This window comes from Symphalangus syndactylus, chromosome 6, assembly GCF_028878055.3.
Source record: "Symphalangus syndactylus isolate Jambi chromosome 6, NHGRI_mSymSyn1-v2.1_pri, whole genome shotgun sequence".
Taxonomy (NCBI): domain Eukaryota; kingdom Metazoa; phylum Chordata; class Mammalia; order Primates; family Hylobatidae; genus Symphalangus; species Symphalangus syndactylus.
Window position 1 is genome coordinate 337,707 of NC_072428.2, and position 16,574 is coordinate 354,280.

Below are 16,574 nucleotides of genomic sequence, written 5' to 3' on the forward strand. Positions count from 1 at the left end.
GGGACTATGTGAAAAGACCAAACCTACGTCTGATTGGTGTACCTGAAAATGATGGGGAGAATGGAACCAAGTTGGAAAACACTCTGCAAGATATTATCCAGGAGAACTTCCCCAATCTAGCAAGGCAGGCCAACATTCAGATTCAGGAAATACAGAGAACGCCACAAAGATACTCCTTGAGAAGAGCAACTCCAAGACACATAATTGTCAGATTCACCAAAGTTGAAATGAAGGAAAAAATGTTAAGGGCAACCAGTGAGAAAGGTTGGGTTACCCACAAAGGGAAGCCCATCAGACTAAGAGCTGATCTCTCAGCAGAAACTCTACAAGCCAGAACAGACTGGGGGCCAATATTCAACATTCTTAAAGAAAAGAATTTTCAGCCCAGAATTTCCTATCCAGCCAAACTAAGCTTCATAAGTGAAGGAGAAATAAAATACTTTACAGAGAAGCAAACGCTGAGTGATTTTGTCACCACCAGGCCTGCCCTAAAAGAGCTCCTGAAGGAAGTACTAAATATGGAAAGGAACAACCGGTACCAGCCCCTGCAAAAACATGCCAAATTGTAAAGACCATCAAGGCTAGGAAGAAACTGCAGCAACTGATGAGCAAAGTAACCAACTAACATCATAATGACAGGATCAGATTCACACATAACAATATTAACGTTAAATGTAAATGGGCAAAATGCTCCAGTTAAAAGACATAGACCAGCAAACTGGATAAGGAGTCAGGACCCATCAGTGTGCTGTATTCAGGAAACCCATCTCACGTGCAGAGACACAAATAGACTCAAAATAAAGGGATGGAGGAAGATCTATCAAGTAAATGGAAAACAAAAAGAGGCAGGGGTTGCAATCCTAGTCTCTGATAAAATAGACTTTAAACCAAGCAAGATCAAAAGAGACAAAGAAGGCCATTACATAATGGTAAAGGGATCAATTCAAAAAGAAGAGCTAACTATCCTAAATATATATGCAGCCAACACAGGAGCACCCAGATTCATAAAGCAAGTCCTGAGTGACCTATAAAGGGACTTAAACTCCCACACAATAATAATGGGAGATTTTAACACCCCACTGTCAACATTAGACAGATCAATGAGACAGAAAGTTAACAAGGATATCCAGGAATTGAACTCAGCTCTACATAAAGTGGACCTAATAGACATCTACAGAATTCTCCACCCCAAATCAACAGAATATACATTTTTTTCAGCACCACACCACACCTATTCCAAAATTGACCACATCGTTGGAAGTAAAGCTCTCCTCAGCAAATGTAAAAGAACAGTAATTATAACAAACTCTCTCGCAGACCACAGTGCAATCAAACTAGAACTCAGGATTAAGAAACTCACTCAAGACCACTCAAGTACATGGAAACTGAACAACCTGCTCCTGAATGACTACTGGGTACATAATGAAATGAAGGCAGAAATAAAGATGTTCTTTGAAACCAACGAGAACAAAGACACAACATACCAGAATCTCTGGGACACGTTCAAAGCAGTGTGTAGAGGGAAATTTATAGCACTAAATGCCCTCAAGAGAAAGCAGGAAAGATCAAAAACTGACACCCTAACATCACAATTAAAAGAACTAGAAAAGCAAGAGGAAACACATTCAAAAGCTAGCAGAAGGCTAGAAATAACTAAAATCAGAGCAGAACTGAAGGAAATAGAGACACAAAAAACCCTTCAAAAAATTAATGAATCCAGGAGCTGGTTATTTGAAAAGATCAACAAAATTGATAGACCGCTAGCTAGACTAATAAAGAAGAAAAGAGAGAAGAATCAAATAGATGCAATAAAAAATGAAAAAGGGGATATCACCACCGATCCCACAGAAATACAATCTACCATCAGAGAATACTACAAACACCTCTATGCAAATAAACTAGAAAATCTAGAAGAAATGGATAAATTCCTCGACAAATACACCCTCCCAAGACTAAATCAGGAAGAAGTTGAATCTCTGAATAGACCAATAACAGGTTCTGAAATTGTGGCAATAATCAATAGCTTACCAAGCAAAAAGAGTCCAAGTCCTGATGGATTCACAGCTGAATTCTACCAGAGGTACAAGGAGGAACTGGTACCATTCCTTCTGAAACTATTCCAATCGATAGAAAAAGAGGGAATCCTCCCTAACACATTTTATGAAGCGAGCATCGTCCTGATACCAAAGCCTGGCAGAGACATAACCAAAAAAGAGAATTTCAGACCAATATCCTTGATGAACATTGATGCAAATATCCTCAATAAAATACTGGCAAACCGAATCCAGCAGCACATCAAAAAGCTTATCCACCATAATCAAGTGGGCTTCATCCCTGGGATGCAAGGCTGGTTCAACATACGCAAATCAATAAATGTAATCCAGCATATAAACAGAACCAAAGACAAAAAGCACATGTTTATCTCAATAGATGCAGAAAAGGCCTTTGACAAAATTCAACAACCCTTCATGCTAAAAACTCTCAATAAATTAGGTATTGATGGGACGTATCTCAAAATAATAAGAGCTATCTACGACAAACCCACCGCCAATATCATACTGAATGGGCAAAAACTGGAAGCATTCCCTCTGAAAACTGGCACAAGACAGGGATGCCCTCTCTCACCGTTCCTATTCAACATAGTGTTGGAAGATCTGGCCAGGGCAATCAGGCAGGAGAAGGAAATAAAAAGTATTCAGTTAGGAAAAGAGGAAGTCAAATTGTCCCTGTTTGCAGATGACATGATTGTATATCTAGAAAACCCCATTGTCTCAGCCCAAAATCTCCTTAAGCTGATTAGCAAGTTCAGCAAAGTCTCACGATACAAAATCAATGTACAAAAATCACAAGCATTCTTGTACACCAATCACAGACAGACAGAGAGCCAAATCATGACTGAACTCACATTCACAATTGCTTCAAAGAGAATAAAATACCTAGGAATCCAACTTACAAGGGACGTGAAGGACCACATCAAGAACTACAAACCACTGCTCAATGAAATAAAAGAGGATAAAAAGAAATGGAAGAACATTCCATGCTCATGGATTGGAAGAATCAATATCGTGAAAATGGCCATACTGCCCAAGAAAATTTATAGATTCAATGCCATCCCCATCAAGCTACCAATGACTTTCTTCACAGAATTGGAAAAAACTACTTTAAAGTTCATATGGAACCAAAAAAGAGCCCGCATCGCCAAGTCAATCCTAAGCCAAAAGAACAAAGCTGGAGGCATCATGCTACCTGACTTCAAAGTATACTACACGGCTACAGTAACCAAAACAGCATGGTACTGGTACCACAACAGAGACATAGATCAATGGAACAGAACAGAGCCCTCAGAAATGATGCCGCATATCTACAACTATCTGATCTTTGACAAAACTGACAAAAACAAGAAATGGGGAAAGGAATCCCTATTTAATAAATGGTGCTGGGAAAACTGGCTAGCCATATGTAGAAAGCTGAACCTGGATCCCTTCCTTACACCTTATACAAAAATTAATTCAATATGGATTAAAGACTTAAATGTTAGACCTAAAACCATTAAAATCCTACAAGAAAACCTAGGCAATACCATTCAGGACATAGGCGTGGGCAAAGACTTCATGTCTAAAACTCCAAAAGCAATGGCAACAAAAGCCAAAATTGACAAATGGGATCCAATTAAAGAGCTTCTGCACAGCAAAAGAAACTACCATCAGTGTGAACAGGCAACCTACAGAATGGGAGAAAATTTTTGCAACCTACTCATCTGACAAAGGCCTAATATCCAGAATCTACAATGAACTCAAACAAATTTACAAGAAAAAAACAAACAACCCCATCAAAAAGTGGGCAAAGGACATGAACAGACACTTCTCAAAAGAAGACATTCATGCAGCCAAAAAACACATGAAGAAATGTTCATCATCACTCGCCATCAGAGAAATGCAAATCAAAACCACAGTGAGATACCATCTCACACCAGTTAGAATGGCCATCATTAAAAAATCAGGAAACAACATGTGCTGGAGAGGATGTGGAGAAATAGGAACACTTTTACACTGTTGGTGGGACTGTAAACTAGTTCAACCATTGTGGAAGTCAGTGTGGCGATTCCTCAGGGATCTAGAACTAGAAATACCATTTGACCCAGCCATCCCATTACTGGGTATATACCCAAAGGACTATAAATCAGGCTGCTATAAAGACACATGCACACGTATGTTTATTGCGGCAGAATTCACAATAGCAAAGACTTGGAACCAACCCAAATGTCCAACAACAATAGACTGGATTAAGAAAATGTGGCACATATACACCGTGGAATACTATGCAACCATAAAAAAGGATGAGTTCGTGTCCTTTGTAGGGACATGGATGAAACTGGAAAACATCATTCTCAGTAAACTATCACAAGGACAAAAAACCAAACACCGCATGTTCTCACTCATAGGTGGGAATTGAACAAAGAGAACTCATGGACACAGGAAGGGGAACATCACACTCCGGGGACTGTTGTGGGGTTGGGGGAGGGGGAAGGGACAGCATTAAGAGATATACCTAACGCTAAATGACGAGTTAATGGGTGGAGGAAATCAACATGGCACATGGATACATATGTAACAAACCTGCACATTGTGCACATGTACCCTAAAACCTAAAGTATAATAAAAAAAAAAATATTTTGTTTTTGTAAAACATAGGTAAAATTTTGTTGAACACCATCAATTGCATATTAAATTAAAAATGAAAGATCTCGAAGTTTGAAATACTAGCTAACATAAAATATTAGTAAAATAATAACTAAACCTTATTGAATAATTTTGGCATTCTAAGTACTTTTTTAAAATTATTGACTACTCTACAAAACCCTGCAAAAAGAGAGCCCATTATTATATCCACTAGACTTATGAAAAAACAGAAAAACAAAGAAGTGAAATGTTTAACAAAAGCCAACCAGTTTTTAAGTGGAAGCACCATGATTCCAATTCAAGTTACTCTGAACTATAATTCTCTACACCATATTTACGATGGTAAAATTTAATATCTACAGAAAACTACTATTGCTGATTTTTTCAGATATAGCTTTACAAACTGTTTTGATGTGTAATATATCACTATTTTGAAAAATTGGGACATATTTGAACTAACGTTGTATTACTTCTTGCTCATTTAACTTCCTTTACATTATAACATCTTTCCATAGAGCTGGTTTCAGGATAGTGTCTCTAAATTGACAAGTTCAATGAGAAAATGTTAAAGCTATAATAATTTACTCATTGTTTTCAAAATTGTTCATGTGGTATACAAGAATGTCTCATTGTTACCCAAAATACCACAAGTTGTAAATAGTGAAAATAATCAATAGCAGAAAGTAATGTATAGTGCAATTTATCTTTGTCACTCTACCTTTTCTGGATCTTTGAGTACAAAGTATATGCTGATGTGTATGTATCAATATGGCAGTTGACGCTTTTCAAATTTCCTTATCATGAACATTGATCCATCCTAGTTAACTTGCAACTAGCATACCCCTACTCATTTATTTAGCTAAATTCATATCCTTATATTTTAAGTAAACTCAAATAATGGCTCTAACTAGTATAAAATATGGCATGTAGAAAGAGTTGCTTGTGGCAGAAAAGCCTTTTTAAGCATTTTCAAAAAGGAAGAGTTTTCAACTTTATGGATTCAAAACTAAAATTGTTCTCCATTGAATCAACTGAAAACCAAATATGGAGACGCAACTTTTTTATGTCTACAATTAGCTATTTGACTTTAAGTTAGATATTTCCGACAAGTAGTAGTAGGTTGAGATAATCCATTGTACCAAGCACAGACCATGAATTTTTTTTCAACTTTACTTTTCAGCTATGTGTTTGGTGTATGTTTGGACCTTTCTTCTGATCTGTGCTCTAGTCGTATCAGAACCTATCAAGTGTCTATTACGTTGCCAGGCACATTTGTGAGACAGAGTAAGGCCAGGCGAGAATTCCTTTCGTTAAGTGTTTGATCTATTAATCAGCATGTTTTCCTGAAATGGTTGCTTTTAATCATATTGTAGAACTCTATGCACAAAAGTATTATTTTGCAATTCTTTGATACTATATGAAAGAGTGATCCACACAACACATTATAAAGAACAGAGGGATAATTGAGAATACCTAAGCTACATAATGGGAAGCAAACACTAAGACATTTCCTTTATAGGTAACGTAACTTTAGAGGCAACCAGCTAAAAATAAAACACACCATATAGATAATGAGTCTTTAATTATTCCATTCTATGGTATGGAGTAACCCTTTCCACAGACGTGTGGCAAAGAAACATGGTTTGTGCCATTCATAAGTGGATTTCCCTCCCTTTTATTTCCTCCGAGTCTTCTTTTTGTTTCTAATTCCTCTTCCGTATATTACATACTCCTTGTCTTACAATGCTCTGTGTCACAATGGAACTTCCTTAGATTTTTTTTTTAATATGAATTATTGAAAATAACCATTCTTTCTTTGTGACAATGAAAAATTGATTTTTAAACTTTTATTAACATGTAATACATTTGGAGAATGTATTATACGTCAATACCCATGTAGCCAATAGTCAAATCAGATAAGAAATATTGCTAATGTCTTTGAAATTCGTCTCTTCCACTCCAAGAGTCACAAAAAATTTCCTTCCTTTCTACTTTGTATAAGTGGAATTAAACAGTATGTATCTTCTGTGTCTAGATTTCTTCACTCAACACTGTATTTTGGAGAGTCATTTAACTACAGCGCACGGTTGTAGTTCAATCTTATTGCTTAATAGTATTACACTGCATGAATGTGCAATAATTAATTTATCTCTTCTACATTTTCTGGGGATTTGAGTGATCTCCAGTGTGTGGCTATTTTGAATACTGCTAACACAAACATTTCAGTACGGTTTTTTAAACACATGTACACATTTTTATTGAGTTTCTGGGTCATGGTATATGCATAGTCACATGTAAATTTTTGGCAGAGTTTCTTTTTAATTAAGTTTTATAACTTGTGCTTCTGCTGTTCCCATTTGTATGGATATTGACACTATTCTCTCCTCTCCAATGAAAGCTCATAGGCACAAGCCAAAGACCTCTATTACCTGGCAATGGGACTTCTGCTTCATGTACACTGAGAGTTGCTATTCAATGATTTTCAGAATTTCATGGCAGTGACTGGAGTTCTATGGCCCAACTTAGGCTCAACCAATAAAAAGCCCCCTGGTCCTGTAGAAATCAGATTAATACTACTTCCTGTCTTCCATTAGTGAGTATCTCTCCCAATTATAGCCAGATGGGATTTTGCTGTTTAGTGATTTTATGCTAATAAATTATAGATCACAGATTCACACATAATCTTTGATTTAATTCTCACACACTATTTCTATATGGTCATGTTAGCATCTCCTGTTCACTGAGAAGTAATCAGAGCAGGTAATTTTCTTAAGGCTTCTATCAACCACATTGTTGATTGAATGTCATAATTGTTGATATCAAGGATCATATTACTTCAAAAAATAAACATTGGTAAATAGTGATAGCCAAATAATGGGAAAAAAAGAGTTTATATATATACAAATAAAGTATATTTAATATATATATATAAATAAAGTATATATAAATAGAGTATATATAAAGTATATATATATAAATAAAGAGTATATATAAATAAAGAGTAGATGAAATTGATCTAAACAGAGGCTACCAAAATATATTAGTACATATAAATAAAGTGTAGATGAAATTGATCTAAACAGAGGCTACCAAAATATATTAGTACATATAAATAAAGGGTAGACGAAATTGCTCTTCAAATATTCAAATATCTTAGTCATTTATAAAAATTATTCATTTTTATATAAATAATTTGATAAAGAATTTGGCCTTGCAAAAGTACCTATAAAGAGGCCAACAAACTATTAAATTTGTACAAATATGTTTAAATTTGTATCTGTGGAAGACCTTATTTACCCAATTTGCCAATATTCATGTATTGTACCCAATTACAAAATAAACCAATATATGACAGTGATAATTGTCTAGATATCTGCCAACTATTTTATATCTAGCCAATTCTAATCCCAAAGTATGTATCTTCTTCCAAACTTTAAGCATACATTATGAATCTCAAAAATAATTCAATCTTTTTCAGCCATTGTGAAAAAGATTATTATACTTGTTAACAAGTTCATTTTACTTGTTATTATTTATATTTTGAGGACAGGTTAAAAATATGTTATAGCCCGACAAAAATAAAATAAAGCTCATCAATTTATCAAAAACACTATCTGTATAAACACACATCTCTCTATGTTTTACATGGCATCAACAACTATTTTCCTGCTGCCATCGAATAAATATAATGTGACTTAAGTCTAAAAAGTTGTGAAAGTAAATGTATCTACATATTTTAGCCTCTCAAAACTGCCTCTTATTGTGCAATATGGAAATTTACAACTCACTAAACTTTTCAATAAATCTCTTGCAAAATTAAACTCAAATAATTGAAAACATTATAAATGTTTACCTAACATTAGAGAATAACTGCTAACAGTAAAATCCGAAACATTGTTTAGCCAAATTTACATTTGACGCAGTACATAGAATTACAAGACAAGCCATAATTCATAAAATTAAATTGTCTGTTAATGCCAACAATACTTTGACAAATTTTCGATAAATTTTACTTAATTAATGATTTTAACCCCCGAAACATTCCCATGATAGCTACTTTGAAGTATAGCTACTCTCAACTGTTCAAATGCACCTATCTTTCAAAATACAGGGTGCATAATATTTCCTCCTATTATGCTGATAATAATTGCAACAGCGAACATAATTTCTTTTGTAACTGAGTGCCTCTGAACAAAAAATTAATACTTATCTGTTTCTATGCACTGCTATGCATTTTGTGCCTACTATATTTTACATTTACCAAATGCCTGAATCTATTCTTTCTTGCGTTGAAATATTTTCATACATTGCTTCTTTCACCCTCTCCATTTTGTATTCACCAAATGCACTATATTTAGCAATCATAATCACCTCACAATGGTCAATCCCAATGTCCCTTCAGTTTCAGCAAACTGTAAGCTGTTCGCAGTATTTGGTCCTCACCATTACCTATTGCTGTTTTCCTTCACTTTCTTCTTTAAAATAATTACCCCTTCCTTCCATATTATTCTCATGTTATATAACCACATTACCATGGTTTTTCTCCTCCCTCATCCCTACCTTAACTACTCATGAGCCCTTTCCCGCCATCTTTACTGGCTTCTTTTTTACGATTTTTTTCTAACCCTGGGTAATTAATTTTAATCTTCTGCCTTCAAATTTTCTCTTTTCTTCTACCTCTGAAATCTCAACTATTATTTTTATTTGATGAATCGGAAGCCACTCCATCTAAAACTTCCTATCACCAATTCCCTCTGCTACTTAGCTCCTTTCATTTCCATGGCCTGCTGTCATTTCAGTAATCCAAAATCAAATTAACATTCTTTCTATAAAATTAGTTTCCTTTTCTTACTCTCCTGTTTTTTCAAAATTTCTATTATTCCAGACAAAATTTTCACTGTTGTTTTCAGGTAACAGAGTCTATCTATACTTTTTTTGTTGTTTTAATTTTTATTTTTGGTGCGAGGTCTCACATCTCTCCCTCTTGCTCCTTCCATCACTATTCCTTGCCTTTTTAGTTTCTGGGCTTTTAGGCCTTCTGTAGGGCAATTCCTCTTTCCTGTCGCTCATAACACACACTATTGCCACGTTAGTCTTCCTAAAAGCCTAATTCTATCTTTATACTCCGACACCAGATTCATTAATTGGATCATCAAATTCCTGGATAGTCTGGCCAAAATCAGCTGTACTAGACTCAACTAGAGATGGCAAACAAAACCATATCTGCCATCACGAATGGCCACAACTCTGCACATTGCCACCTGGACAACCCTTTACATTTTCATACTTTGCATGGATCATATTTCAGCATTTGAATACCCTTGCTCTCAACCTTACTTTACAATTAGTCTTCCATAAAGCCCAAATTACTTCCTCTAAGAAACGTCCCTGAACTTGCCTCCGTGCAACACTATTTATCACGAAGCACAAACTTACCTTCCTCTGACCACTCACTCTTATTGAAGTGGACATCCACTTGGTTCTTTCACATGTAGCCTTATGTTGTTGTTGTTCATATATAGGACACCAAATATTAGCTAACCTACATGTTAGTATTTTTTAAAAAGAATACATCATTGTGTTGTAAATATCTTTGGATTCGAGTATTTTTATGATTATAAACCTTACATAATTTTTATACTTTTATTTTAAAAAATTTATTGGATATTTTATTTATTGAGTAATTACAGCACCAAGCAACTTCCTGACCCCTATAAATAATTTATCCATTTAGCCCTGATTAAAGATAGGCATTACCTTATCACTATTTTAGAGATGGAAAAACTGAGGTTCTGAGAGGCTAAATTACTTGAGTTCACCATAAAGTGACGGGATCAAGGTTCATGTGAGTTAGTCCGGCTCTAGAGAGTGCTCTGTTCAACACTATGCTGCAAATCAATAATGATACTAATAATATTTATTATTATGTAATTACCAATGAATCTGCCAGTGTGAGATACTCAACCTTATGCATTGTTCTGCTGAATTAACTTTTCATTTTTTCTAGGCATGTTTTTATTTTGACAAAGTTGACAATTCCATGTATAATTTCATTTCTTGCTTTATGATTTCATGGTTTTATGTCTATATATTATGGCATCATGTGGCCATAAAATAAATGGTGCTGATTTGTGGGAATTTAAGTCTATCCACACACACACAATTATTTGTCAGTGCTTGATGAACTCTCTGTATCAGAGAGTAATCCACAATCACACTTCACATTCTATACAATCAGTTTCCTTTTCTTACTCTCCTGTTTTTACAACATTTCTATTATTCCAGACAAAATTTTGACTGTTACTTTTCCTTTATGTTCATATTCAGGTAACAGAGTCTAGCTATACTTTTCGTTGTTGCAGTTTTAAGTTTTATCTTTGGTGCAAGGTCTCACATCACTCCCTCTTGCTCTTTCCATCACTTAGTCTCTTTTGCCTTTTCAGTTCCTGGTTCTTTAGTTCTTGGCTTAGATTTCTATTCCCTTAAGATGATTGTTTAACCGTATTACTGTGTCAATGGCCATATTTTTTAAATTCTTGATAAATTCTCCCAAACTGAGCCTAGAAAGTTTGTACTAAAGCACTCTTCCAATAATGAAGATAAACCACTGTGAAGGAATCTTACAATATTTGTTCATTTGATAATTAAATTTTTGTCATTTTTATAATTTCTAGTGTTACAGAATAGATGTGTAGTTATTCATCTTATAATCCTTCTAATATGATCTACCTACCTGGCTATGCTTTGCTTATGTAAATGACATTCTGATAATAGTTTTATTTATTTCTTGTTAACTAACCACTAATCAGTAATTGATTGCCTCGTCCTTTGACTCTATGTCTTCTTAATTCAGAAAAATGTTGTTATTTAGAATAGCTTAAATTCGAGTGAAGTACCTTCTAGTTAGAAGATTGAAAATAGATTATTTCGCAGATTATAGTTTAGATACAAAATTGTACCCTATCATTCGTTATCTTTCCATCTGCCACTAAACTTTAATAGACAGAGTGAACAAGGGATGGTCCTGCAGGAGCCACACTTAACGGGCTGCCACAGCTAGTGCCAGACGGCCTTAGAGGGACTTCGGTTGTTTGTCCACAGCAGTGGTTTTCAAACTCCACTGTGCAATGGAGTCACCCAGGGGACGTGCTGCAAAAGAGACTGCTGAGATTTCCTGAGTTTCTGATTCAACAGATCTGGGGGCCCAAGAATTGACGTCTCAATGTAACACCGATGTTGTTGGATCAAAGACCACTCTTTGAGAATCAATGATCTACATGATTTGAATCCAAGAAAATTATGCCCTGAATTTCTCCAAAACCCAAGTCTCTGTCCAGGCAATCCCTAACATAATCAAATTCGGCTTCATTTTTTTAGAAGTTGCTTATATAAGAGTAATAAGTCAAGCTGGTAGCACAAACATAATTTTTCTCTCAAGAGGCCATCCATTTTCCAGAATCTGTCTTTGGTCTTTACTACTTGTTCAACATGATGCCCAGTGTCCCTGCCTCAACACTCCCTCCTTGCTTCCTTCATTGAAACAAAGTCCTCGTCAATGGCCAAAAAGTACTTTCCAGAACTTCACACTCACCTTAGAATACTTTAACTTTGCACCCCCATAACAATCAAGTATACTATTGTGTGCTATTTCACACATTTTGATTTTATTGATCATTTCTATGCATATTTCTTAACTCTCTTAAAAATGCTTGTGTCTTAATAATATTGCTTCTAAATTATGTTGCTCAAAATAGTTTTTTGATAAGCACTTTTTCAATAATCATTTACTGGACCCCCAGGAGAAGGGAAAGAAAGAACAAATAACTGACTTAGCAACGTTTTCCATTTCCATGATGATGGCAAATTATCTAAAATTGGGTCTGAAATCTCACTTTTATAAACACAGAACAGAATAATTTATTTGATTTACTTAGCAATAAGCTTCGATTTCACAACATAAGCAATAAAAATAACAAATACTTATTTCAGGATGCTATATTTTATTATGTACTTTGGACAGGTGGGACTCTGATTATATAATGTTTTCCAATTAATGGAAGAGGCTGAAGGATATATTTCTGAATTTTAGCAACGCTTTTTGTGAATAAGCTTCTGTAAAACTTAAGAATCTCTAAAATGTTACAAGAAAAATTTGATATATATTGGTGTATACATGCTGTATTGCCCTCTGATTTAGCCACATAGCCTGAAGTTTTCCAAACTTGAAAAATTATTTTTTCAAAGTTATAGAATTTATTAGAATTTGTACTTCAAAAAACAGCTAATTTTTAAATGAATTTTTAATAATCTAGATGCTTAAAAAATTCTATGCTACCACAAAATTTCAAGGTTATGCAGCTTTCTCACAGAGTTTGGCAAAGTAGGATAAATTGAATTTTCTGTCTTTATAGATGAAGAACATGAGAAATCAGAGGTTACTTACTTGACCAAAGTTTTGCCACAAGGAAGAGAACTAGAATTTATACCTAATTTTTAAGCTATTATTCTGCTTTAATCTTATTTTGTTCCAAGTTTTTGATGCATTCATCACTCAAATATTACTGAAAAGAAACATGTTCAGGTTTTATGATGTTGTTCAGAGATCTCTGAGAGAGATGATACCTCATTATTTTATTTTGATATATAACACGATGATTTTCTTTTCTTTCATGGTACAAAGAACATGATTTAACCATAAAATTCTAACAATGTTTTACTTTTAAAGCCTGAAATCTAAAAATGTATATTGTTCTTAGTTATTTAGTGGTCATAATCACACCTAATTGTTTATGTCCTAAACATTAGAAATATAGGGATACACAACTTTGATGAAGAATAAAAGTAAAATATTTTTTATTCTAAGAAGACCTTTTAAATATTCTCCATTAAAAGTTTTGAATTTATTGTCAAAATTTCTCAAAGAACAAATAGGAGGATTAAAAATGTTTTGGCCAAAGATATTTAATTAGCAAGAAATAAGAGTTCAAAAATAAATTATTTATTGAGGTGAATTTCATATTCATGAGAATAGTTTCCAAAAGCATATTTCCTGAAAACATGCAACTAGATATAAGACAGGCTTTTGGTCTTTAAATGCTACAAGAATAATAAAAAGTAAAAATGGCCTTCAGTTTCATATATAATTGGTTATGTTTTCCTCCAGAATTGGCATTTCAGCTGAAGAGAATGTGTGCTTCAAACTTGGAAATAAATAATGCATTTACTTATTTGATTAAAGATTGCACAGTGAATTTAATAAAGACATTATGGTCTTGTAATGTAATATAAACTCAATCTTCTACTTACAAACAACTTTAAGACAGAATTTAGGAGGAATGTCCTTTGGAAAATTATCTTTCCTTCCCCCACAGATGATTCAAATAAACAATATATACTGTTCGGAGCATTTCAATTTATCTGGAACTAACCCTCTGTTGGCATGTCTTCTTCATCACTGAAAATGTAAGAAAGCACAGCCTCATCATGAAAATGCTGGGTATCCACGTCACACAACTTAAAAATCATAATGAGTTGCAGGTTTCATTGTCAAGAATTACCCTGCGCTTCAAAAATGTGCTTGCTCCTTATGAAGCAATATAAACCTTGTTTTTAATCTTGCGAACTGTATATTCTATTGGATATGTCTATTAAAGACCGAATTATGAGTGAACAATAAATGTCTTTCCTGAGAAACGTGCATTTTCTGTTGCACTTAGACTTGAAGGTGGTGTAGAAGGTACTTGGCCAAAATTGGGGCAAAGAATGGTTCCTGTGAAGAAGCAACAGTGAGAGTCTGGTTATCTACATATAAAAGAATAAAACTGGACCCTTATCTTAGACTGTACACAAAACCAACTCAAGGTAGATTAAAGGCCTACCTGTAAGACCTGCAAGTATAAAATTCCCAGAAGAAAACACAGAGAAAACAACTCCTTGATATGGGCCTTGACAATTTTTTTTTGGCTATCACACCAAAAGCTCAGGCAACAAAAGCAAAAATAAAGAAGTGAGACTGCATCAAAATGCAGTGCATAAAAAGCTTCTGCACAGCAAACACTCAACAAAATGAATAGACAGCCTGCAGAATGGGAGAGAATATTTACAAACCATATGTCAGATAGGGGTTGACATGTGAAATAAAAATCTCACACAACTCAATGTCAAAAAACAATCCGACTGATAAATACCCAAACTATCTGAATAGACGTTATTTAAAAGGCATACGGAGGGCAACAAGTGTATGAAAAGGTGCTCAACATCATTAATCAGAAAAATGTTAATCAAAACAAATATATCATTTCACAACTGTTAGGATGGTTATTATATAAAAAAGAGAGAAGTGTGATGAGGGTGTGGAAAAAGGAAACCCATGTTCACTGCTGGTGGGAATGTAAACTGATACATCCGTTTTGGGAAACGGTATGAGGGTTCCTCAAAAATTTAAAATAGAGTTACTGTATGACTCCACAATCCCCCTGCTGGGTATACACCCAAAGGAACTGAAATCAGTGTATGAAAGATATATCTGTATTCTCATGTTTATTGCAGTATATTTCACAATAGTCAGGCTATGAATACAATTGGATAAACAAATTATGATATATAGTTATATATCATATTATAATCTTATAAACTCTGTAATAATAATAAAAATATTATGTATATAGTATTCAATCTTAAAAAAAGATTAAAATTGCCATTTTTGATGATATGGATGAACCTGGATGGCATTATGCTAAGTAAAATAAAACCAGACATGGAAAGAAAAATGCTTCATGATCTCACTTCTATGTGCTATCTAAAAACAAGCCAAGTATACAGAAACAGTAGAATGGTGGTCATCAGGGATAAGGATTAAGAGGAAACGAAAAAAAGCAGATCAAAGGGTACAAACTGGCAGTCATGTAGGATGAGTAAGTTGTATCTAACGTATAGTATGATACCAATAGTTAATAATATTGTATTCTATACTGAAAATTTTCTAAAAGTATATTTTTTAGGTGCTCTTGCCAATCACATAAAAATAAAGCTATGAAAGGTGATGGATATGTTAATTGGCTTGATTGTAGTAATAATTTCACGGCATATATTTATGCCTTAAATATGTACCATGAAAATAAGTAAATAAACTAAAATGTAGGTTATCAAAACTTAACAATTTATACACTAAAAATTTCAAAACTTGAAAAAATAACTCAATGGGAGAGATTTACAATTACTTCAATCCTATTAGAGCGGCAATGACGGAAGATAAGTAGAGGAAGGAGACAACCTGATACATGTAGACTCATCAGCAAAGCCTGAGGGACAGTAATAACATCCATAGCGTTGACAGCCAAACCATCAAAAACTTTGCTGTGAATATATTATTTTTACAACATATGAAACACAAACAGAACAGCAAATCTTGATTCAGGCATCTATCGTCCTAATTAACTGCCTCTCTGATCATGTATGCATGTGTCACCTTGATCGCAACCATTTTCGAAAACAACGAAACAAAAATAAACTATTGTAATTTTAAAAAATAAATTATCACGTGAAGTTTATATTTGAAGTTATTTTTCAGGAAAACTTCTGGACACTGAAGATACTTATAGTCAATATTACCTCAAGGCAATTATGGCACCCTAACTACTGTTTTTAGTAATATCTGCTTCCAAATACTCTTAGAAATGGGCAACTTGATAAGGTGATCCCTGAAAATCTCTGCCATCTTGATTGTGTTAACTGTGTTTATTTAAAGAGGCTAAAAAGAAGGTTGGTTTTTAATGCATGGTAACTATGCATTAAAAACAAAATTATATATGAAAAATGAAATTATATATGAAATTATAATGAAAAATGCAAGGTTACTCCATGCCTTCTAACATTATTCTTCCTACTTGGGTACTT